Raw genomic sequence first — 25,482 nt, forward strand, 5'->3', positions numbered from 1 at the left:
CGGTCCGCATGTGAGCCAGTTTCTTTGTAGCGCTTGATGGTTTGATGGTTTTTGGGACTGCACTTGGGGACACTTTCAAAGTTTTCCCAATTTTTCGGACTGACTGACCTTCATTTCTTAAAGTAATGATGGCCACTCGTTTTTCTTTACTTAGCTGCTTTTTTCTTGGCATAATACAATTTCTAACAGTCTATTCAGTAGGATTATCAGCTGTGTATCCACCTGACTTCTCCACAAGGCAACTGATGGTCCCAACCCCATTTATAAGGCAAGAAATCCCACTTATTAAACCTGGCAGGGCACACCTGTAAAGTGAAAACCATTTCAGATGACTACCTCTTGAAGCTCAACAAGAGAATGCCAAGAGTGTACAAAGCAGTAATCAAAGCAAAAGGTGGCTACTTTGAAGAACCTAGAATATGACATATTTTCAGTTGTTTCACACTTTTTCATTATGTATATAATTCCACATGTGTTAATTCCTAGTTTTGATGCCTTCAGTGTGAATCTACAATTTTCATAGTCATGAAAATAAAGAAAACTCTTTGAATGAGAAGGTGTGTCCAAACTTTTGGTCTGTACTGTATTTCAGTGGAAAAACTATTTTTATTCAGCATCCAGAGCTGCGGTTATATGTGGTAACATTTTTATTGAAGTATTTCAGTCGAAAAACTATTTTTTTTCAGTGGTCAGCACTGCGGTTATATGCGGTAAAATCTCCATGATGTCTCCATTTCTGAAACGTTCGTATAGTGCGGGGGGAATCCGAAGACCCTCTCCAGCTCTGTGCTCCATTATATGCAGTAAAATGTTTTGTGATTTATTTTGGTGGAAAAACAAATCTTATTCAGCGCTCATCGCTGTAGTAATATGTGCTAAAATCTTTTGTGATGCATTTCGGTGGTAAAGCAAATTTTATTTAGTGTTCAGCTCTGCAGTTATATGCGGTAAAATATTTTGTGACTTATTTTGGTGGAAAAACAAATTGTATTGAGCGTTCAGAGCTGCAATTATATGCGGTAAAATCTTTTGTGACTTATTTCGGTTGAAAAACACATTTTATTCAGTGTTCAGCACTGTAGAAATATGCAGTAAAATCTTTATTGAAGAATTTTGGTCGAAAAACAAAATTTATTCTGCGGTCAGCGCTGCGGTTATATGCGGAGAAATCTTTATTGACGTATCTTGATGAACTTCACGACTCTTCCGGGCTCAAAGCTATCTTTATGCTTTGTCTTCTCATTGTCTGTAGCTATTAGAGGCCTGTTCATGCCAGGCAGGTTCCCCCAGAAGTAGGTTGTTTGATCTACACTGTCATTGTGCCATTCTGTGGCTTCCTCATGCTGCTGCCACCTCCACACTCTGTGGCCTATTCATGCTGCTTTCACCTCGAGACCCTGTTATTGTGCCACTCTGTGGTCTCCTCATGTTGCTTCCACCTCACCACTATGTCATAGGTCCACTCTGTGGACTTCTCATGCTGTTCCCACCCTTCCCCACTTCAAGACTGGTCAACTATTTTGGCTTTCGGCCTGGGTGACATTATTATTTATTTGACCTTTCTTCTGATCTGTCAGAAGGAAGGAAAAATGAGACGCACAACGGATAATGTCTGTGTAGCAACTGTAAGGCCTGTGCGGTCCCATCAGAATTGTCTTATGATTTAGTAGCCAAAAGCAGGAGTGGGTAGAAAACACAAAAAAACATTCAAATATTCGGTTCACGTGTCATCTTTGTTTTAGTTCCACTCCTGTTTTTTTTTGGCCATTGGCAATACTGATGGATTCCTGACCAAATGCTGATCGAGTGAATGCAAATGCTCAACAGAAAGGATCCATTTTTCGAGCTGTTATTGTTGTGACGGATCAGAGGAAGGGCAAAATAATCAGTGACGTCAACACAAACTTACTGCTGATACCCTCTCCACTCTGTCAGGGGGGGGGGGGGGCGGCTCTACTTTTATAAGCATTTAATAGAACAGGATCTGTAGACATCTATGTGGAATCAGCTGACGAGGGTGTAAAAGGAGTGTGCTTGTTTTTTACGGTAACCATGACCTGTAAGCCTGAATTAATACAGTACTTGAGTTATTTGGTTAGTTTTGGCCCCGAGACTGCCCAAATAAGTGAAGTATGCAGTAATTCTAAGAGCAACACTTGTCATGTGCTTGTCATACTGACTCACAGTATTGTTTCACTACCATAGCAGACTCCCTATGCGTGTTAATGCAAGGCACAGTGTTCTACACCCATATAAAGGCTCTCTGCAGCCTGGAAATAGCCAATCTTTAACGCGATTCGGTGAGAATAAATTCTGAAAAATTTGGCAAACCGCCAGAATCAAATATTCATCTCTAAGGTCTAATCTGTAGGCAGTGTGTTATAGAACAGGGGATGTAGAGTTTTGTGGGAAAAGATTCTGTATAGAGATGGCCTTGCGGATCGCCTGGCGGTTGTTTTGTGGAGTACTCTGCTTGTTCGCGGTTCGCAGAATGGGCGAACATATGATGATGTCCGTAGGCGCCATATTCTTTTTACATTGTGAAGAACTTTGACCCATGACACATCCATCAGGTGGTACAGGTACCGCAGCTACGCAGAGTAACAAATGCTATTGGAACAAATAATTTCAACTGGTGTGATATGCTAGTTGCCCCCCCAAAAAACTAGGGGTGTTATATACCAATAATATACTTTGTATGTAGTGCATTTGGGTAGTGCAGAATTTGTTTGCGGTTTTGCTGCGTTATTGCTGCTACACAGAGTGACAAACGCTATTGGAACAAAAAATTTCTACTGGTGTGATATACCAATTGCTCCCCCAAAAAAGTGATTGGGTCAGGGGTGTTATATACCAATGATATACTTTATATATAGTGCATTTGGGTAGTGCAGCATTTGTTTGCGATTTTGCTGCATTTCCGCAGCTACACAGAGAGACAAGCGCTATTGGAACAAAAAATTTCAACTGGTGTGATATACCAGTTGCCCTCCAAAATAACTGATTGAAGCAGGAGTGTGATATACCAATAATATACTTTCTATATAGTGCATTTAGGTAGTGCAGCATTTGTTTGCAGTTTTGCTGCGTTACCGCCGCTAGACAGAGTGAAAAACGCTATTGGAACAAATAATTTCAACTGGTGTGACATACCAATTGCCCACCCCCAAAAAAAAAATGATTGAAGAAGGGGTGTTATATACCAATAATATACTTGCTATGTAGTGCATGTGGGTAGTACAGCATTTGTTTGCGGTTTTGCTGCCTTACTGCAGCTACACAGAGTGACAAACGCTATTAGAACAAATAATTTCTACTGGTGTGATATACCAGTTCCCCCCCCAAAAAAAGTGATTGGATAAGGGGTGTTATTTACTAATAATATACTTTCTATATAGTGCATTTGGGTAGTGCAGCATTTGTTTGCGGTTTTGCTGTGTTTCCACAGCTACACAGATTGACAAACGCTATTGGAACAAATAATTTCAACTGAAGTGATATACCAGTTGCCCCCCAAAAAAGATATTGAAGCAGGGGTGTAATATATCAATAATATACTTTCTATATAGTGCATGTGGGTAGTGCAGCATTTGTTTGCAGTTTTGCTGCGTTACCACAGCTACACATAGTAACAAATACTATTAGAACAAATAATTTCTTCTGGTGTGATGTAATAAAGTGATTGAGGCAAGGGTGTTATATACCAATAATATACTTTCTATATAGTGCATTTGGGTAGAGCACCAATGGTTTGCAGTTTTGCTGTGTTATTGCAGCTACACAGAGTGACAAACGCTATTAGAACAAAAAATGTCTACTGGTGTGATATACCAGTTGCACCCCAAAAAATCTAAATTGAGGCAGTAGTGTGATATACCAGCTTCCACAAATACTGCTCTTTTATAGGGACTTTTGTCACAGGTCATTTTGAAAATGAAAAGCAGGCAGAGGAAGAGGCAGGCCATTCCGCAGGGGTGGTAGGTATCGGGCAGGGGCACCAGGCTGGAGTTTAAGTACGAAGTTGCAGAAGGTGCGTGTGATTACGTCAAAGGATGCATTAGACTTGGTTGAGTGGTTCACTCAGCCTTTCACTTCTGCACCCTCCTCATCCTCTATATCTGCACCCTCTTTACTCTCTGCTGTGTGCACCCCTAATGAGGCCACCACCACCACCATCATTTCCTCTCCGCTCGAGTCAGAAGAATTTTTTTCCAATCCATTCTAGGACCTTACCGGATCTTCGGATCAGGAAGAGGAGGTATCAACGGTTGCCACCCAGCAGTTTGACAATAGTACCCAGATCAGCCCAAGGAGCGTGTTCCCCGCTGATGCTGCCTACTCAGAGATCTCTAATGTCAGTGGTGGTGAAGGTGACGATGATGACGTGTCGATGGATGTCACGTGGGTGCCTACAAGAGAGAAAGAGGAGGGGAGTTCAGAGGGAGAAATGAAGCAGCAGATAGGGAGGAGAAGGAGGAGAAGCAGGCAGGACAGTGCACAGGAGGCAAAAAGCAGACTGCTAATGTATCTGGAACGAGCCATCCACCATGCATGGTCATATCTGGCACTCCCAGGAAGCCGGGACATGGCTCCGCAGTCTGGGCTCTTTTTTAACGTGTCCACTGCTGACAATAGTGTTGCCATCTGCAGCCTGTGCTGTAAACGCATAATTCGCGGTTAGCCCAACACTCACCTAGGGACAACCGACTTAAGAAGGCACCTATTCAACATGCCAGGTGAGACGTTGCCATGCTGTGCTGCAGCTGTTGTGCCTGGAAGCCAAGAGCCACACCAGTCCTGGACTCCTTTCTGCTTTGCGGTCACAGGCAGATCAGTGGCTAAGCCTGCTCAATTTGACAGTTAGTAAAGTGGTGTGCAACAAAGGTGCCAATCTGCTGAGCACGCTGAAACAGGGCAAAATGACACTTGTGCCATGCATGGCACACATCCTTAACTTAGTGGTGCAGCGATTCGTTTCCAAATACCCCGGGGTCTAGGATGTCTTGAGGCAGGCCAGGAAAATCTCTGGCTATTTTAGAAGATCTTACACGGCCATGGCTCGCTTTGCTGACATTCAACGGCCACAAAACCTGCCCATCAGATGTCAGATTTTTTACGATGTGCTGGACCTTAACCTTGTATAGCTTGATAGGCTGCTCCAGCAAAAATGTGCAGTTAACGACTACCTGTGCAAACACTGCGGCAGGACAGGTTCTGGGGAGCTTGTTTTTTTTCCAGCGAGCCAGTGGCTGCTCATGCGCAATGCATGCAGACTTTTGCAGCCATGTGATGAGATCACCAAACTGGTCAGTCGCAGCCAGGGCGCCATCATTGACATCGTACCTTATTGTAATGACCGGCGTCACCCACAGGGAGGGAAAAAGAAAAGCCCTGCCCAAGGGAGAGGGAAAGGTGGTGACCCCTGACTCACCTTGCGGCTGGCACCTGACTGCCCTGACGTCCCTAGACGGGTTCCTCACCCGTGCGGCGATCACGTGCCTAAACCCTGGCTTTCCCTAAAATGAGCCCTAGATAGTGAATGGGCCGGTGGGATCGCTAGTCCGCACCACTGACACTAAGAGGAAAAACACCAGGGAGAGGACAGACAATACAGACAAACACATAAACCCAGATGGGCGACCACAGCAGACCACAAAGGTCCAACAGGGATCCGGAGGGAAACGTTCTGGACCAACAACAAGAGAACGCAGCAACACAGCTCCAGTGGGTCAGTATAGAAGTCCAGGCAGGAAGCTCTATATCTGGCAACCAGAGAAGTGTGAGAAGGGAATATAAGGAGGTTGGGAGTGCTGGACAAGGAACAGCTGAGGAAAAGGAGCTACGGATCCCTGAGTGAGCCAAAAAGGGTTGCAAAGCAAACCCAGAAAGCTACCATAAGGAAACAGCCCTAACTTACTACATAGATCGCGCAGCCAACCGCTGCGACTTCCTGACCCCGGGTATAACGGAGTCAGGCGTGGTTCTTGGCACCCTCGTGACAGTACCCCCCTCTCCACGAGGGGCCTCCGGACACTCAGGACCAGGTCTCTCAGGATGAGAGGCATGAAAAGCCCGAACTAGCCTGTCGGCGTTTTCCTCAGACGCAGGAACCCACATTCTTTCCTCGGGACCGTAACTTCTCCAATGCACCAAATATTGAAGAGAGCGGCGGACCAGAGGAGAATTAACAATTTTGGATATCTGAAACTCTAGATTACCATCCACAACAACAGGAGGGGGTGGCAGCGGTGACGGTTCTAGAGGTGGAACATATTTTTTGAGTAACGACTTATGAAAGACGTTATGGATTTTAAAAGTCTGAGGTAGCTCCAGGCGAAAAGCCACGGGGTTGATGATGGCTACAATTTTGTAAGGGCCAATGAACCTAGGACCCAGTTTCCAAGAGGGAACCTTTAATTTAATATTCCTAGTAGACAACCACACATAGTCATTCACTCCTAGGTCCGGACCTGGCGACCGTCTCTTATCAGCCATGCATTTGTATTTACCTCCCATATTTCCCAAGTTAGCTTGCACCTTCTGCCATACCGATGAAAGAGATGACGAAAACCGTTCCTCTTCGGGAACCCCAGAAGACCCCCCCTCTTTGAAAGTACAGAATTGGGGATGAAAACCATATGCACCAAGAAATGGTGAATTGCCAGTGGATTCCTGACGACGATTATTTATAGCAAACTCAGCTAACGGTAAATATGATGACCACAACTCTTGGTTTTCAGACACAAAACATCTTAGATATGTCTCATGGTTTTGGTTGGTACGCTCAGTCTGTCCATTCGACTGAGGATGGAAAGCTGAGGAAAACGACAAGTGTACCCCCAAACGGGAACAAAAAGCTTTCCAAAATTTAGAAATAAACTGGGTACCCCGATCCGAAACAACATCGGAAGGGACCCCGTGAAGCTTCACGATTTCACTGATGAATACCTGAGCAAGAGTCTTTGCATTAGGTAGTGCGGGTAACGCAATGAAGTGTACCATTTTGCTAAACCTGTCCACTACTACCAAAATAACTGTTTTACCCGCAGACAAAGGTAAGTCAGTGATAAAATCCATTGACAGATGTGTCCATGGTCTATTGGGAATGACGAGTGGTAATAGAGACCCTGCAGGACGTGTATGCGAAACTTTTGCGCGCGCGCAGGTAGAACAAGAAGACACAAAATCCAATACATCCTGACGCAACCTTGGCCACCAAAAATGACGAGACAATAGCTCCAAGGTTGCTTTACTACCCGGGTGCCCAGCAAGTGCCGAATTATGATGTTCCTTTAATAATTTGAAACGCAGGTTCAACGGTACAAACAATTTCTCTGAGGGGCAAGAGACCGGGGGTGTCCCCCTGGGCCTCTAACACCTTCTCCTCCAGAGCAGAGTGTACCGCAGAAACAACCACTCCTCTTTGAAGAATGGGTACCGGATCACTCACATTACCCCCTCCAGGGAAACAACGAGATAGTGCATCAGCCTTGGTATTTTTTGCTCCAAGTTAAACCTGGTAAAAAAATAGCGACCACTTGGCTTGTCTAAGAGTGACACGCTTAGCTGATTCGAGGTACAGAAGATTTTTGTGGTCCGTAATCACAGTGACGGGGTGGACTGCCCCCTCTAAAAAGTGACGCCATTCTTCAAACGCTAGTTTAATAGCTAATAGTTCCCTATTGCCAATATCTTAGTTCTTTTCTGCTGCAGATAGTTTTTTAGAAAAGAAAGCACAAGGACGCCATTTGCCAGGAGAAGGACCCTGAGACAGCACCGCCCCCCCCCTCCCACCTCTGACGCATCGACTTCAACAATAAAAGGCTGAGAGACATCAGGTTGGACTAGCACAGGTGCCGAGGTAAACCTATCTTTTAGAGAAGAAAAAGCAACTTTAGCGGCGTCAGACCATTTAGAAAAATCAGTCCCCTTCCTAGTCATGTCAGTAAGGGGTTTTACAATAACTGAATAATTTTTAATGAATTTCCTATAGAAATTCGCGAAGCCCAAGAACCGTTACAGTGCTTTGATGTTCTCAGGAAGATCCCAATCTAAAATTGCATGGACCTTCCTAGGATCCATACGGAAACCTGAGGCAGGTAAAAAATAACCTAGGAATTTTATCTCCTGAACGGCGAAGACACATTTTTCAATTTTAGCATATAATTTATTTGTCCGTAGGACCTGCAGTACTTGTCTGACATGCACCTCATGTGTTCTCAGATCAGACGAATAAATTAAAATATCATCTAGGTATATTACCACAAACCTGCCGATTAGATGACTAAAAATGTCATTAACGAAATGTTGAAAGACGGCAGGAGCATTGGTCAGACCAAAAGGCATAACTAGATTTTCATAATGCCCCTCAGGGGTGTTAAAAGCTGTCTTCCACTCATCCCCCTCCTTGATACGAATCAGATTGTAGGCCCCCCTAAGATCAAGTTTGGAGAACCACCTAGCACCCGCAATCTGGTTAAACAGGTCAGGAATGAGAGGAAGAGGGTATGGGTTTCGGATGGTTATCCGATTTAATTCGCGAAAATCTAGGCAAGGACGCAGACCCCATCTTTCTTTTTAATGAAAAAAAAACCTGCAGCCACGGGTGAAGAAGAGGGTCTGATGTGTTCCTTAGCCAAACTCTCGGAGATATAATCTTTCATGGCTTCTCTCTCTGGACCCGAAAGATTATATAACCTGGTCTTGGGTAATTTTGCGCCGGGAATAAGGTTAACCGGGCAATCATAAGGACGGTGAGTTGGTAACTTCTGACAACCCTTTTCAGAAAAAACGTCCTCAAAATACGAAATAAATGTAGGTAGGGTAGTTATGGAGGGCGACTAAGCAATTGCTATTTAAGCAATTTTCTCTGCAATGCTCACTCCACTCCGATATCTCCCTGGCCTGCCAATCCACCACTGGATTGTGCGCTACCAACCAGGGAAGGCCCAGCACTACCGGAGTGGGAAGCCCCTCCAGAACATAACATGAAAGCATCTCGTTATGGTGGTCCCCTAGGGACATAACCGCATCAAGGGAAAAGGGGGTCTCATATAATGCAAGGGCATCCTTAACCCTTTCGGATAACCCAGAGCAGAACTGACTCCTGAGAGCCGGGTCATTCCATTGGGTATCCGTAGCCCACCTACGGAAGTCAGAGCAATACTCCTCTACCGGCCGCTCTCCCTGTAGGAGTCTCCGTAATCTTGATTCAGCCAGTGCGACTCGGTCAGGGTCATCATATATGAGACCCAAGGCCCCGAAAAACTCATCCACTGACCGAAGAGCCTGGGAATCAGTGGGTAAAGAGAACGCCCAGGACTGCGGGTCCCCCTGCAGCAGGGAAATAACAACCCCCACCCGCTGTTCTTCATTACCAGAGGAGTAAGGGCGCAGTTTAAAATATAATTTACAGGCCTCACGGAATGTCAAAAACTTGTCCCTTCCCCCAGAAAATCTGTCAGGGAGAGGAACCTTGGGTTCCGCAACAACCTGGTTACCAGTAGCAACCGCTGGGCTTGCGGTCAGTTGTAATTGCTGCTGTTGCTGGAGGACTGAAGCCTTCAATCCTGCCACCTCCAAAGACAGGCCATGAAATTGCTTGGACATTGCTTGGACAGAGCAGCAATTGGATCCATACTGGATTCTAAGTAGGTAAAAAAAAAAATATATTTTTTTACCTACACAAAATAAGGGCCAGATATAATGTAATGACCGGCGTCACGCACAGGGAGGGAAAAGGGAAAGCCCTGCCCAAGGGAGAGGGAAAGGTGGTGACTAGAGTTGAGCGAACACCTGGATGTTCGGGTTCGAGAAGTTCGGCCGAACATCCCGGAAATGTTCGGGTTCGGGATCCGAACCCGATCCGAACTTCGTCCCGAACCCGAACCCCATTGAAGTCAATGGGGACCCGAACTTTTCGGCACTAAAACGGCTGTAAAACAGCCCAGGAAAGGGCTAGAGGGCTGCAAAAGGCAGCAACATGTAGGTAAATCCCCTGCAAACAAATGTGGATAGGGAAATTAATTAAAATAAAAATTAAATAAATAAAAATTAACCAAAATCAATTGGAGAGAGGTTCCATAGCAGAGAATCTGGCTTCCCGTCACCCACCACTGGAACAGTCCATTCTCAGATATTTAGGCCCCGGCACCCAGGCAGAGGAGAGAGGTCCCGTAACAGACAATCTGGCTTCATGTCAGCAGAGAATCAGTCTTCATGTCATAGCAGAGAATCAGGCTTCAAGTCACCCACCACTGTAAGAGTCCATTTTCATAAATTTAGGCCCAGCACCCAGGCAGAGGAGAGAGGTCCCGTAACAGAGGATCTGGCTTCATGTCAGCAGAGAATCAGTCTGCATGTCATAGCAGAGAATCAGGCTTCACGTCAGCCACCACTGCAACAGTCCATTGTCATAAATTTAGGCCCAGCACCCAGGCAGAGGAGAGAGGTCCCGTAACAGAGGATCTGGCTTCATGTCAGCAGAGAATCAGTCTGCATGTCATAGCAGAGAATCAGGCTTCACGTCAGCCACCACTGCAACAGTCCATTGTCATAAATTTAGGCCCAGCACCCAGGCAGAGGAGAGAGGTCCCGTAACAGACAATCTGGCTTCATGTCAGCAGAGAATTAGTCTGCATGTCATAGCAGAGAATGAGGCTTCACGTCAGCCACCACTGCAACAGTCCATTGGCATATATTTAGGCCTAGCACACAGGCAGAGCAGAGAGGTCCCGTAACAGACAATCTAACTTCATGACAGCAGAGAAACAGTCTGCATGTCATAGCAGAGAATCAGGCTTCACGTCACCCACCACTGCAACAGTCCATTGGCATATATTTAGGCCTAGCACACAGGCAGAGCAGAGAGGTCCCGTAACAGACAATCTGGCTTCATGTCAGCAGAGAATCAGTCTGCATGTCATAGCAGAGAATGAGGCTTCACGTCACCCACCACTGCAACAGTCCATTGGCATATATTTAGGCCTAGCACACAGGCAGAGCAGAGAGGTCCCGTAACAGACGATCTGGCTTCATGTCAGCAGAGAATCAGTCTGCATGTCATAGCAGAGAATGAGGCTTCACGTCACCCACCACTGCAACAGTCCATTGGCATATATTTAGGCCTAGCACACAGGCAGAGCAGAGAGGTCCCGTAACAGACAATCTGGCTTCATGACAGCAGAGAATCAGTCTGCATGTCATAGCAGAGAATGAGGCTTCACGTCACCCACCACTGCAACAGTCCATTGGCATATATTTAGGCCTAGCACACAGGCAGAGCAGAGAGGTCCCGTAACAGACAATCTGGCTTCATGACAGCAGAGAATCAGTCTGCATGTCATAGCAGAGAATGAGGCTTCACGTCACCCACCACTGCAACAGTCCATTGGCATATATTTAGGCCTAGCACACAGGCAGAGCAGAGAGGTCCCGTAACAGACAATCTGGCTTCATGTCAGCAGAGAATCAGTCTGCATGTCATAGCAGAGAATCAGGCTTCACGTCAGCCACCACTGCAACAGTCCATTGTCATAAATTTAGGCCCAGCACCCAGGCAGAGGAGAGAGGTCCCGTAACAGACAATCTGGCTTCATGTCAGCAGAGAATTAGTCTGCATGTCATAGCAGAGAATCAGGCTTCATGTCAGCCACCACTGCAACAGTCCATTGGCATATATTTAGGCCTAGCACACAGGCAGAGGAGAGGTTCATTCAACTTTGGGTAGCCTCGCAATATAATGGTAAAATGAAAATAAAAATAGGATTGAATGAGGAAGTGCCCTGGAGTCCAATAATATATGGTTATGGGGAGGTAGTTAATGTCTAATCTGGACAAGGGACGGACAGGTCCTGTGGGATCCATGCCTGGTTCATTTTTATGAACGTCAGCTTGTCCACATTGGCTGTAGACAGGCGGCTGCGTTTGTCTGTAATGACGCCCCCTGCCGTGCTGAATACACGTTCAGACAAAACGCTGGCTGCAAGGGCAGGCCAGCACCTCCAAGGCATAAAAGGCTAGCTCTGGCCACGTGGACAATTTAGAGACCCAGAAGTTGAATGGGGCCGAACCATCAGTCAGTACGTGGAGGGGTGTGCACACGTACTGTTCCACCATGTTAGTGAAATGTTGCCTCCTGCTAACACGTTGCGTATCAGGTGGTGGTGCAGTTAGCTGTGGCGTGTTGACAAAAGTTTTCCACATCTCTGCCATGCTAACCCTGCCCTCAGAGGAGCTGGCCGTGACACAGCTGCCTTGGCGACCTCTTGCTCCTCCTCTGCCTTGGCCTTGGGCTTCCACTTGTTCCCCTGTGACATTTGGGAATGCTCTCAGTAGCGCGTCTACCAACGTGCGCTTGTACTCGCGCATCTTCCTATCACGCTCCAGTGCAGGAAGTAAGGTGGGCACATTGTCTTTGTAGCGTGGATCCAGCAGGGTGGCAACCCAGTAGTCCGCACAGGTTAAAATGTGGTCAACTCTGCTGTCGTTGCGCAGGCACTGCAGCATGTAGTCGCTCATGTGTGCCAGGCTGCCCAGGGGTAAGGACAAGCTGTCCTCTGTGGGAGGCGTATCGTCATCGTCCTGCCTTTCCCCCCAGCCACGCACCAGTGATGGACCCGAGCTGCGTTGGGTGCCACCCCGCTGTGACCATGCTTCATCCTCATCCTCCTCCACCTCCTCCTCATCCTCGTCCTCCTCGTCCTCCAGTAGTGGGCCCTGGCTGGCCACATTTGTACCTGGCCTCTGCTGTTGCCAAAAACCTCCCTCTGAGTCACTTCGAAGAGACTGGCCTGAAAGTGCTAAAAATGACCCCTCTTCCTCCTCCTCCTCCTCCTCCTCCTGGGCCACCTCCTCTTCCATCATCGCCCTAAGTGTTTTCTCAAGGAGACATAGAAGTGGTATTGTAACGCTGATAACGGTGTCATCGCCACTGGCCATGTTGGTGGAGTACTCGAAACAGCGCAACAGGGCACACAGGTCTCGCATGGAGGCCCAGTCATTGGTGGTGAAGTGGTGCTGTTCTGTAGTGCGACTGACCCGTGCGTGCTGCAGCTGAAACTCCACTATGGCCTGCTGCTGCTCGCACAGTCTGTCCAGCATGTGCAAGGTGGAGTTCCACCTGGTGGGCACGTCGCATATGAGGCGGTGAGCGGGAAGGCCGAAGTTACGCTGTAGCGCAGACAGGCGAGCAGCAGCAGGATGTGAACGCCGGAAGCGCGAACAGACGGCCCACACTTTATGCAGCAGCTCTGACATGTCGGGGTAGTTGTGAATGAACTTCTGCACCACCAAATTCAGCACATGCGCCAAGCAAGGGATGTGCGTCAAATTGGCTAGTCCCAGAGCTGCAACGAGATTTCGCCCATTATCACACACCACCAGGCCGGGCTTGAGGCTCACCGGCAGCAACCACTCGTCGGTCTGTTGTTCAATACCCCGCCACAACTCCTGTGCGGTGTGGGGCCTGTCCCCCAAACATATGAGTTTCAGAATGGCCTGCTGACGTTTACCCCGGGCTGTGCTGAAGTTGGTGGTGAAGGTGTGTGGCTGACTGGATGAGCAGGTGGAAGAAGAGGAGGAGGAAGCCGAGAAGGAGGAGGTGGCAACAGGAGGCAAAGAATGTTGCCCTGCGATCCTTGGCGGCGGAAGGACGTGCGCCAAACAGCTCTCCGCCTGGGGCCCAGCTGCCACTACATTTACCCAGTGTGCAGTTAGGGAGATATAGCGTCCCTGGCCGTGCTTACTGGTCCACGTATCTGTGGTTAGGTGGACCTTGCTACAGATGGCGTTGCGCAGTGCACACTTGATTTTATCGGATACTTGGTTGTGCAGGGAAGGCACGGCTCTCTTGGAGAAGTAGTGCCGGCTGGGAACAACATACTGTGGGACAGCAAGCGACATGAGCTGTTTGAAGCTGTCTGTGTCCACCAGCCTAAATGACAGCATTTCATAGGCCAGTAGTTTAGAAATGCTGGCATTCAGGGCCAGGGATCGAGGGTGGCTAGGTGGGAATTTACGCTTTCTATCAAATGTTTGTGAGATGGAGAGCTGAACGCTGGCGTGTGACATGGTTGAGACGCTTGGTGACGGAGGTGGTGGTGGTGGTGTTGGTGGTACATCCCCTGTTTGCTGGGCGGCAGGTGCCAACGTTCCTCCAGAGGCGGAGGAAGAGGCCGAGGCGGCAGCAGCAGAATAGGCCGAGGCGGCAGCAGCAGAAGAGGTAGCAGGGGGAGCCTGAGTGACTTCCTTGGTTTTAAGGTGTTTACTCCACTGCAGTTCATGCTTTGCATGCAGGTGCCTGGTCATGCAGGTTGTGCTCAGGTTCAGAACGTTAATGCCTCGCTTCAGGCTCTGATGGCACAGCGTGCAAACCACTCGGGTCTTGTCGTCAGCACATTGTTTGAAGAAGTGCCATGCCAGGGAACTCCTTGAAGCTGCCTTTGGGGTGCTCGGTCCCAGATGGCGGCGGTCAGTAGCAGGCGGAGTCTCTTGGCGGCGGGTGTTCTGCTTTTGCCCACTGCTCCCTCTTTTGCTACGCTGTTGGCTCGGTCTCACCACTGCCTCTTCCTCCGAACTGTGAAAGTCAATGGCACGACCTTCATTCCATGTGGGGTCTAGGACCTCATCGTCCCCTGCATCGTCTTCCACCCAGTCTTGATCCCTGACCTCCTGTTCAGTCTGCACACTGCAGAAAGACGCAGCAGTTGGCACCTGTGTTTCGTCATCATCAGAGACATGCTGAGGTGGTATTCCCATGTCCTCATCATCAGGAAACATAAGTGGTTGTGCGTCAGTGCATTCTATGTCTTTCACCGCTGGGGAAGGGCTAGGTGGATGCCCTTGGGAAACCCTGCCAGCGGAGTCTTCAAACAGCATAAGAGACTGCTGCATAACTTGAGGCTGAGACAGTTTCCCTGGTATGCATGGGGGTGATGTGACAGACTGATGGGGTTGGTTTTCAGGCGCCATCTGTGCGCTTTCTGCAGAAGACTGGGTGGGAGATAATGTGAACGTGCTGGATCCACTGTCGGCCACCCAATTGACTAATGCCTGTACCTGCTCAGGCCTTACCATCCTTAGAACGGCATTGGGCCCCACCATATATCGCTGTAAATTCTGGCGGCTACTGGGACCTGAGGTAGTTGGTACACTAGGACGTGTGGATGTGGCAGAACGGCCACGTCCTCTCCCAGCACCAGAGGGTCCACTAACACCACCACGACCATGTCCACGTCCGCGTCCCTTACTAGATGTTTTTCTCATTGTTATGGTTCACCACAACAACAAATATATTATTTGGCCCAATGTATTGTATTCAAATTCAGCGGGATATAAATTTGAGGCCTAGTATTTAGGCGCTGGGTGACCGGTATGGATTTAGTGACAGAATTAGACTTGGAAATGCACAGAAGCGGGTGTGTGTGAAGTTATTCTGAATGACCCAATGTGCACCTTGAATATTATATACCCTTTTAGGGATAGATTTCAAATAGCTCTGATATAGCAGAAACCACTAAATTATGAAATTGTTAAATTGGGAATTGTATTTAAACCCAGAACAAAAAATGTGCTTTGACGGACACTAAATAATTTTCCCAGCCACAACAGGACAGCGTTAACGAGAGATTTAGCAGGATATAAATTTGAGGCCTAGTATTTAGGCGCTGGGTGACAGGTATGGGTTTAGTGACAGAATTAGACTTAGAAATACACAGTAGCGGGTGTGTGTGAAGTTATTCTGAATGACCCAATGTGCACCTTGAATATTATATACCCTTTTAGGGATAGATTTCAAATAGCTCTGATATAGCAGAAACCACTAAATTATGAAATTGCTAAATTGGGAATTGTATTTCAACCCAGAACAAAAAATGTGCTTTGACGGACACTAAATAACTTTCCCAGCCACAACAGGACAGCGGTAACGAGAGATTTAGCAGGATATAAATTTGAGGCCTAGTATTTAGGCGCTGGGTGACAGGTATGGGTTTAGTGACAGAATTAGACTTGGAAATACACAGTAGCGGGTGTGTGTGAAGTTATTCTGAATGACCCAATGTGCACCTTGAATATTATATACCCTTTTAGGGATAGATTTCAAATAGCTCTGATATAGCAGGAACCACTAAATTATGAAATTGCTAAATTGGGAATTGTATTTCAACCCAGAACAAAAAATGTGCTTTGACGGACACTAAATAACTTTCCCAGCCACAACAGGACAGCGGTAACGAGAGATTTAGCAGGATATAAATTTGAGGCCTAGTATTTAGGCGCTGGGTGACAGGTATGGGTTTAGTGACAGAATTAGACTTGGAAATACACAGTAGCGGGTGTGTGTGAAGTTATTCTGAATGACCCAATGTGCACCTTGAATATTATATACCCTTTTAGGGATAGATTTCAAATAGCTCTGATATAGCAGGAACCACTAAATTATGAAATTGCTAAATTGGGAATTGTACTTCAACCCAGAACAAAAAATGTGCTTTGACGGACACTAAATAACTTTCCCAGCCACAACAGGACAGCGGTAACGAGAGATTTAGCGGGATATAAATTTGAGGCCTAGTATTTAGGCGCTGGGTGACCGGTATGGATTTAGTGACAGAATTAGACTGGGATATGGCCAAAAAATAACCACACTATTGCTGGTTAAATGCACTTGGTGACGGGCGCAGCTTGCCCCTGATTTAGTATATGGCCAAAAAATGAACAGACTATTGCTGGTTAAATGCACTTGGTGTCACAGCTTGACGCACCACACTACTGAGGGTTAAATGCACTTGGTGACGGGCGCAGCTTGCCCCTGATGTAGTATATGGCCAAAAAATGAACAGACTATTGCTGGTTAAATGCACTTGGTGTGACAGCTTCACCCTGATGTAGGCTTTAGCCAAAAAACAACCACACCATTGAGGGTTAAATGCACTTGGTGACAGGCGCAGCTTGCCCCTGATTTAGTATATGGCCAAAAAAATGAACAGACTATTGCTGGTTAAATGCACTTGGTGTGACAGCTTCACCCTGATGTAGGCTTTAGCCAAAAAACAACCACACCATTGAGGGTTAAATGCACTTGGTCGCAGCTTGGATGCACTTGGTCGCAGCACCGCACAAGACACAAAATGGCCGCCGATCACCCCAGAAAAAAGTGACTGACAAACGGTCTGGGCAGCCTAAAAACAGTGAGTGAGCATTTGAATTTCAGCAGCTCAATGATGCACAGCTGCAGATCGATCGATTAATCAAGTGAAGTCCTTTGGAGGAGTTAATCTGCCTAATCTCGCCCTACTGTCGCATCCGCAACCTCTCCCTACGCTAATCAGAGCAGAGTGACGGGCGGCGCTATGTGACTCCAGCTTAAATAGAGGCTGGGTCACATGGTGCTCTGGCCAATCACAGCCATGCCAATAGTAGGCATGGCTGTGACGGCCTCTTGGGGCAAGTAGTATGACGCTTGTTGATTGGCTGCTTTGCAGCCTTTCAAAAAGCGCCAAGAAAGCGTCACAAAAGCGCCAAGAAAGCGACGAACACCGAACCCGAACCCGGACTTTTACGAAAATGTCCGGGTTCGGGTCCGTGTCACGGACACCCCAAAATTCGGTACGAACCCGAACTATACAGTTCGAGTTCGCTCATCCCTAGTGGTGACCTTGCGGCTGGCACCTGACTGCCCTGACGTCCCTAGACGAGTTCCTCAGTCCGCACCACTGACACTAAGAGGAAAAACACCAGGGAGAGAACAGACAATACAGACAAACACATAAACCCAGGTGGGCGACCACAGCAGACCACAAAGGTCCAACAGGGATCCGGAGGGAAACGTTCTGGACCAACAACCAGAGAATGCAGCAACACAGCTCCAGTGGGTCAGTATAGAAGTCCAGGCAGGAAGCTCTATATCTGGCAACCAGAGAAGTGTGAGAGGGGAATATAAGGAGGTTGGGAGTGCTGGACAAGGAACAGCTGAGGAGAAGGAGCTACGGATCTCTGAGTGAGCCAAAAAGGGTTGCAAAGCAAACCCAGAAAGCTACCATAAGGAAACAGCCCTAACTTACTACATGGAGCGCGCAGCCAACAGCTGCGACTTCCTGACCCCAGGTATAACGGAGTCAGGCGTGGTTCTTGACACCCTCGTGACACTTATGCCTTCTTTCTGGAGCGTGCATTGCATTGTGTCATTGTTCAAGCCGTCGAGGAGCAGGAGCAGGAAGATGAGGAAGTCGCAATGTTGGATGAATTCCCGAGGGGGGGGCTACTCAATCTGAGACAAGTCAACAGGAGTCTGAAGTGGAGTCAGAGGAGAATGATGGCGGGGCAGAGGAGGACCAAGAAAAGCATGCTTTAATCTTTTCTGGGATCCCTGGTGTTGTCCGTTGCTGGGGGGAGGAGACCGAGGACGACAATATCCTGGATGATGAGCAGGACCCAGGCCTCTCCACCACTTCTAGTTTAGTGCAAATGGGGGCATTCATGCTCCAGAAGATGGACCCCTGTATAAAAAGCATAAAGGGAAAGGACCAGTACTGGGTGGCAACGTACTTAGACCCGGTCTCAAAAACAAAATGGCGGACATGTTACCAGCATCACAGAGTGCTGTCAGAATGCAGCACTTCCAGCCCTTGCTTCGGGCGCTGGCAGAAGAATTTCAACTCACACAGAAACAGTTACGGGTACCAATCCAACAGGGCATGCAAGAAGAGGGTGGTTTGAAGATGTGTTGGTCCCCTGGACTACTGGGTGTGCAGGCTTGACCTGTGGCCAGATCTGGCACAATTTTCCGTTGAACTCTTGGCTTGCCTCTTGTCCAGTGTCTTGTCCGAAATGACGTTCAGCGCAGCAGGGGGGATCGTGACCAATAAGCGCCCTCGCCTAGCTCACAACAGGGTGGACTACCTCACATTTCTAAAAATGAATGAGGCATGGATATTGGAGGAATTCAACACATGTGACGAGTCGACCACGTTTAATTGAATTTCCTCATGACAGCCCACAAATATCCGCCACCACCCAGAACAAATAATGGTCCCTGTCTTAGGTAAACACAGCGGAATAAAAGGCCTTTTCTGTCCAGTGAATGTCTAATGTTTTGGGCCTCAGAGGAATTAAACACATGTGACGACCACGTGTTTCAACTATTATCATTATTTATTTATTTTTAAGGCCTCATGCACACGACCATTGTTTGGGTCCGCATCCGAGTCGCCGTTTTGGCAGCTTGGATGTGGACCCATTCATTTCAATGGGGCCGCAAAAAACATATAACATGTATGTCCTATTCCGTCTATGGCTCCGTTCCAATGCCCCGCTAAAAACATATAACATGTCCTATTCTTGTCTGCGCTTTGCAGACAAGAATAGGCATTTATATTGCTGGTGCCCTTTCCGTTCTGCAAAATTGCGGAAGGCAACACGGGTGCCTTTTGTTTTTTGCGGATCCGCGGCTTGCGGACCGCAAAATACGGCACGGTCGTGTGCATGAGGCCTTAGAGTGGGGATTTCGTTAGCCATGGTTTTTAATCCAATTTTATATTTTTAGTTCTTTTAAACATGTGTATTTGACCTCTATTTGTACTGGCCTTCAGTAAAATTGATAACCATTGACTGTCTAATAGACTTCCAGCCACATAATCACTTGATTTTTTCTATACGGTGAATGTATAATTTATGGGGCCTATAGTACACTGGACAGCTTTAAAATTGATATCCAATGACCGTGTAATCTACCTCCAGCCACATACTTACTTGTTCTTTTCTGTCCGCTGAATGCGTTATTTTTTTGGGCCTGTAGTCAACTGGCCTGCTGTAAAATTGATATCCAATGACCGTGTAATCTACCTCCAGCCACATACTTACTTATTCTTTTCTGTCGGCTGAATGCATAATTTTTAGGGCCTGTAGTCCACTGGCCTGCTGTAAAATGGATATCTATTGACAGTGTAAACTACCTCCAGCCACATAATCACTTGATCTTTTCTGTCCGGTGAATGCCTAATGGTTGGGGGCTGTAGTCCTGTGGCCTACAGTAAAATTTGTATCCATAGACCGCATAATGTACCTTGAGCGACATAATCAGAATTTATTTTATGTCAGGTGAATGCCTAATTTTTAAAGTCCGTACTCCTGTGTTCTAAAATAATATTTTTCTAGGCTCCAGCAGGGCACATTTCAGAGAATTTCCCTTTAAGACACATAAAAATGTCCCCTGATTAAGATACATATTTTATGTTTGAAGTTTTGTCATTGATCCCCCTCTAGTATGTCACTGTCCATGTTGTGGGACTATTTGTGCGCTTCTACTAAGTATTTGGTGGCTGCAAATATGAGCTAAAGGTTTTTCAGGTTCGCCTGCCATTAAAGTGAATGGGGCCGGCTGCAAACTTGCGGTTCACGAACATTTGATCACGTTCGCGCAATCACGTTCGCGAACCGTGCCAGCCGATGTTCGTCCATCACTAATTCTGTATATCTTATGTTTTATTCCTTTAAATTCCTGCTCTTTCTATTATTTCGGAGTAAGGGTACTTTCACACTAGCGTTTTTCTTTTCCGGCGCTGAGTTCCGTCCTAGGGGCTCAAATCCGGAAAAGAACTGATCAGTTTTATCCTAATGCATTCTGAATGGAGAGTCAGTCCTTCAGGATGCATCAGGATGTCTTCAGTTCAGTCTTTTTGACTGATCAGGCTTTTCATAAAAACGTAGCATGCAGTATTTTTACCTCCGGCCAAAAAGCCTGAACACTTTGACTGAACGCCTGATCAGGCTTTTTTCCCATTGACTTGCATTAACGCCGGATCCGGCCCCGTGTGTTCAGTCAAAACGGATCCGTCTTTTGCATGTTAAACCCGAAAAATGTGAAAAAAAAGTTAAAGTCCATAAATGGCGGATCCGTTTTTTCCAATGCATTTTTCCATTGTGATCGAAAGCCTGATCAGGATTCAAATGTAATCCGTTTTCACACGTTTTTCCGGATCCGGCGGGCAGTTCCGGTGTCGGAATTGAACGCCGGATTAAAACAACGCTAGTGTGAAAGTAGCCTAAATGATGCATGCTATTAATGTATACCCTTTTATACAAAGTCTATCAGTCACTGATAAGACCTCCCACTGAACTCCTAAATTATAGATAGAACATAGATTTAAATTAATAAAATACAATTATATAATAAATCCTTACCCACATGGCTACATATCAATCTTCTCAGCTCGTTCTGCCCTGCAGATTGTACTGCATTTTCATGGTGACAGGCTCACTTTTAAGAAACCTTGGGCAATCCTTAGTCTTTAGCTTTTCCGGTTAAAACTTTCCTCTCTGATGTGAAATACTGTAAGTAAAGACTAACGGTTCTTTCACTCTAGCGCTATAGTTTTCCGGTATTGAGTTCTGTCACAGGGGGCTCAATACCAGAAAAAAATGCTTCAGTTTTATCCTAAGGCCTCTTTCACACAGGCGTCATGGATTTGGGCAGGATAAGATTGCGGGTGCGTCGCGGGAAAATGCGTGATTTTTCCACACGAGTGCAAAACATTTGAATGCGTTTTGCGCACACGTGAGAAAAATCAGCAAGTTTGGGTTAGGTGTTGTGTAGATTGTATTATTTTCCCTTATGACATGGTTATGAGGGAAAATAATAGCATTCTTAATACAGAATGCTTAGTAAAATAGGGCTGGAGGGGTTAAAAAAATACAAATAAATTTAACTCCCCTTAATCCACTTGTTCGCGCAGCCCAACTTCTCTTCTTTCTTCTTTGCTGTGCAGGAGGAAAAGGACCTGTGGTGACGTCACTGGCTCATCACATGGTCCTTCAAATGATCTATCACCATGGTGATGGATCATGTGATGGACCATGTGATGAGCGCAGTGATGTCATCAAAGGTCCTTTACCCAGGTCCTGAAGAAAGAAGAGAAGCCGGGCTGCGCGAACAAGTGGATTAAGGTGAGTTAAATTATTTTTTATTTTTTTTAACCCCTCCAGCCCTATTTTACTAAGCATTCTGTATTAAGAATGCTATTATTTTCCCTTATAAGCATGTTATAAGGGAAAATAATAATGATCGGGTCCCCATCCCGATCGTCTCCTAGCAACCGTGCATGAAAATCGCACCGCATCTGCACTTGCTTGCAGATGCTTGAGATTTTCTTGCAGCCCTATTCACTTCTAAGGGGCCTGCGTGGCATGAAAAATGCACAAAATAGAGCATACTGCAATTTTCAAGCGACGCACAAGTGATGCGTGAAAATCATCGCTCATGTTCACAGCCCCATAGAAATTAACGGGTCCGGATTCAGTGCGGGTGCAAAGCGTTCACCTTGCGCATAGCACCTGTGCGGAAATCTCTCCCATGTAAAAGCGTCCAAATGCATTCTGAATGGAAATTATGCATCAGGATGTCTTCAGTTTAGTCCCTCTTACGGTATTTCGCCGGAGAAAATACTGCAGAATGATGCAATATTTTCTCAGGCCAAAATTCCGGAACACTTGCCGGAATGCTGGATCCGGCATTAATTTCGATTGAATTGTATTGATGCCGGATCCGGTACCATGTGTACTGGAAAACCATTTTTCCAGATGCCACCGGAGAAACTGGTCAATTTTTTCAATGCATTTGTCAGACGGATCTGCATCTGGATCCAGAAACAAATGCTTTCAGTTTGCATAGGGATTTCTGGAGTCGGTAGGCAGTTCCGGCAACACCTGCAGGAATCCTATAACGCAAGTGTGAAAGTACCCTAATACAAGTTATATATTTACTGTATTAGATTATGTTGAACTCACTATAGATTGAACAAGATGGAACCAAGGTGCAAATGGAAGTGTTTTGTGGATTTAAATACACTCACCTAGGCAAATTTTAGTCTTCAGCTTTTCCAGTTGAACTCCAGTCTTCATTTTTTCTGCACAGATCTCCTTTATGGTTTAAAAACCTGGAACCAAAGGCTAATACAAGTAATATATTTATAAGATTATGTCAAACTAATTTCCATAGACTGAAGACTAAACCAAGTGTTTTTTGGATTCACATACACTCACCCATCTCTTTATTATCAACATAGACATACATCTAGGACCATGGAAGGAGTGTTGTCTTGCTGGAGAATTCCTTTGGAACACACAGTAGTTAGGTCTTTAATAAATGACATATGACTGACTGCACCACACAATCCAGAAATTCAGAGCAAACCAGCACAAAGGGATACAAAACATACCCGAATATTTGATACCACACTGGTCCTTACACATGTTTACTACTTTACAGTTTTTAACAAACATTCTTAAATCACACTAAAATATAGCAGTGGTAATTCATAGTGATGAGCAGCAGGGGTCATATTCGAATTCACTATATTTTGTGAATGATTTGTAGAATATTCGTTGAATATTCACAAACTTGAATCTTCGTTATATTCTACATTTTTTTTACTCAAACAATCGGCAAGGTAATGATCGCGTAATATGCAAATATTATGTGATCAATACAGGCGTGAGTCAAAAATGAATGTATAGCACTATAGAATTTAGTGCTATATATTCGTTTTTTAGAATATTTGTCATTTTTTCCATCTGAAGTCATGATTCCTCTGTGCTTAAGGTACTTAAGCAGGGAGGAATCATGACTTCAGATGGAAAAAAAAATTATGAATATTCTAAAAAACAAATATATAGAGCAATATAGCTAATATAGTGCTATATTAGCTTTTTAGAATATTCTAAATATTCTAAAACAAGAAGATATAGCAATATAGCGAATATTCGAAAAATAAACAAATATAGAGCAATTTAGCGAATATAGTGTTACAATCTTTTTTTTATAGTTGTAATTTTTTCAAATCTGGACTTCAGATAAGAAGAAAATTACAACTATTAGACAAAGACGATTATAGCACTATAATAGCTAAAATGCTCTACATTTGTTTTTTAGAATATTCGCTATATTGCTATACATTCTTGTTTTAGAATATTACAAATATTCTAAAAAACTAATATATAGCACTATATCGAATATATTAGTTTTTTAGAATATTCATCTTTTTTTTTCCCCAATCTGTACAGTTGCTCCACTTCGGCATACTCCTCCCCGACAAGTGTCCCTGTCACCATGGGAACGCCTGGGGATTAGAATATACCATCGGATCTGAGTTTTCACAATCTCGCTGACATCGTGAAAGCTTAGATCCGATGGTATATTCTAACCCCCAGGCATTCCCATGGTGACGAGTATGCTTGTCGGGGAGGAGTATGCCGAAGAGGAACAACTGTACTGATTGAAAAAAAAAAATTATGAATATTCTAAAAAGCGAATATATTCGATATAGTGCTATATATATATATATATATTTTTTATATTTGTCATTTTTCCCATATAAAGTCATGATACCTCCCTGCTTAAGTTGCTTGTGGGCCAATGACTCATTGGCCCACAAGCAAGAAGCAGGGAGGAATCATGTTTTCATATGTAAAAAAATCTGAATATTCGATATAGTGAATATATAGCACTATATTTGAAATATTTGCAAATTCTCGAAGTTGTGATATACAAGATAAATATTCGGAAATTGAATATTAGCGCTCAACACTAGTAATTCACACTCAGAAGTGGCCATTTCTGGGTTATAGCTCTGCTACTATACACAGGTTACTAGGGTGCATAGATAAAAATATAATCATCCACAGAATATTAGTGCACCACCAATGACCAGATGCTATTTTATAGCATTTTTCTTAGTGCTGGGTTGATAAAGTATTTTTTCAGTTTGATAACAGTAAAATGTTTACTTGGGATAATTGGCCCTTGTTTCATGATTTTATCATGTTGGTTTATTTCTACCTTTTTAGTGCACTTACAACTGAAGTCTGTTTGCTACTGCTGCTACAGTACTTCTGACAAAAAAATTGGCTCTGTCAGATTATTTAGATGACCTTGTCTTTTTCTTCTTTCATCACATCTTCTCATTATGTCTTCAGTATTTCCCTTGAGTTTATCCTCTAGATCAGGGATGCTCAACCTGCAGCCCTCCAGCTGTTGTAAAATTACAACTCCCACAATGCCCTGCTGTAGGCTGATAGCTGTACGCTGTCTGGGAATGCTGGGAGTTGTAGTTTTTCAACAGCTGGAGGGCCGCAGGTTGAGCATGCCTGCTCTAGATCCTCCCGTTTCTCATTAATCAAGCACACCTGTACATAATTGTATACATTTGTTTATTTATTGCTCCTGTATTTTCATCCATTTAGAGTTATTTTAAATTTGTTTAGGCAGTCAGGGGGCATAGGTATATTTCATGCCCATGTACTGTAGCAGTGACATCTAGATCCTTAGTCAATGGGACCCTGAAACCACTCTACTTCCTAAGAAGATAATACAAATTTGTATCTGCTATAGTCTTTTTCACTGTGTCTTGACCTCTAGTTGTCAGTTTTAGTGATGATCAGCATGGGCAATATTAATTTTCACAATATTTCACACATTTTTGGCCTAAA

This window comes from Bufo gargarizans, chromosome 4 (assembly GCF_014858855.1).
Source record: "Bufo gargarizans isolate SCDJY-AF-19 chromosome 4, ASM1485885v1, whole genome shotgun sequence".
Lineage (NCBI taxonomy): Eukaryota > Metazoa > Chordata > Amphibia > Anura > Bufonidae > Bufo > Bufo gargarizans.